The sequence below is a fragment of the Elaeis guineensis genome, chromosome 4 (genome assembly GCF_000442705.2).
Source record: "Elaeis guineensis isolate ETL-2024a chromosome 4, EG11, whole genome shotgun sequence".
NCBI lineage: Eukaryota > Viridiplantae > Streptophyta > Magnoliopsida > Arecales > Arecaceae > Elaeis > Elaeis guineensis.
The window spans coordinates 8351474-8353236 of record NC_025996.2 but is presented as its reverse complement, the minus strand read 5'-3'; positions in this window follow the sequence as shown (position 1 = coordinate 8353236).

Sequence of the window (1763 nt, the reverse complement as noted above, 5' to 3'; positions counted from 1 at the left end):
TATTGACGAGGCATTGGTAGGTGGCTCCGGTATTCTTCAGATCGAAAGGCATCACTCTGTAGCAGTAAAGGCTCTTGGCGGTCACGAAGGCCGTATGCTCTTCATCTTCGAGCACCATCCGGATCTGGTTATATCCGACGAAGGCATTCATGAAGCTGAGCAGTTGATGATCGGACGTCGCATCCACCAGTTGGTCGATCTTCAGTAGTGAAAAGCTGTTCTTCGGGCAGGCTCGATTCAGATCGGTGTAGTCAATACAGATCCTCCACTTTCCATTGGTTTTCTCCACCATGACGACATTGGTGAGCCAGTCGGGATATGTGGTTTCTCTGATGAAGCCCGCCTCGAGTAGCTTGTCTACTTCCTCGTCGATGGCCTTCTATCTTTCAGAGATGAAAGACCGTTTCTTCTGTCTCACCGACCTCATGCCAGGGGCGATGTTGAGTCGGTGAGTCATTGTTTCCGGAGGTATGCCAGACATATCCGCTGCCGACCAAGCGAATATGTTGGCGTTGGCTTTCAATAGCTCTATCAGCTGCTGTCGCTCCGGATCAGACAACTGCAATCTGATCCAGATGACCTGTTTAGGATTCTTTGTCATCGGGATGGAAATCAGCTGTTCAGTCGGTTCACCCCGTTCCTCCTCTTGTCGTTAGTCCAACTTGTCGACCGACAGGGAGTCCTTCGATTTATTATTTTGAGTAGAGATTTGGAAGCATCGCCGAGCGAGCTGTTGATCTCCGTGTATTTTTCCAGCTCCATTTTTAGTCAAAAACTAGACTAACAAGTGATATGTCGAGACTATCACTCTGAGGGCGTTTAGTCTGGGTCTTCCAAGTATGGCATTGTATGCCGAAGGTACTTGGACGATCGTGAAGGTCATGTAGATGGTGCTTTGTCGTGGTTCGGCCCCAGCTATCACAGAAAGAGTAATTTCTCCTTCCATTGCGACGGTCTCCCCGGCGAAACCCACTAGGGGTGTAGAGACTCTCCTGAGTCAGTCAGTCGGCAGTCACATTCGAGAGAAAGTCGAGTAAAACAAAATGTTAGTCGAGCTTTCATTATCAACAAGAATCCTTTTTACATCATAGTTCGCTATTGTCGTCGAGACAACAACAGCGTCATCATGGAGAGTTTGGATTCTCCGAGCATCTTCATCTGCAAAAATGATTACATCATCCTGGTGCGGCCTCTTCGTCGACTCCCCTTCAGCAGTCATTCCTCGGTCCAGTCATCTGGAGATCATGTTGATGACTCCAGCAGTAGGCTGATTATTCGCTGCCTCTTCAGTCGATTGGGGTTGTCAGTCGGGAAGGGGTCGAGCCGGTGGGTCCCTTCGATACTTTTTGAGATACCCTCATCGTATGAGGGTCTCTATTTTATCCTTAAGTTGGATGCATTGCTCGGTATTGTGACCGTGGCCCCGATGGAATCGACAGTATTTTCTCCGGTCGAGATCCTTTGCCTTCAGAGGCGGAGGCCGTCGCAAATATTCCACTCCTTCGATCTCCATCAAGATCTGCACACAAGGAGTGGAGAGAGGGGTGTAGGAGTCATACCTTCGATGCATCGGTCTCGGACTCCGCCATCTGGGCGATCTTGGACTCCATCATCGGGGCGAGACCCGTCTATCGGTGGGGGGCCTGTTGGGTTCAGCAGGAGCCTAATTTTTCTTCTGCTTCTCCTTCTGGCCCGTGCCCACGATCAGATGCCAGTCGGAAGCTCCTTCGTCCGTGCGCATATTTTTGTACGCGCTCCAGCAA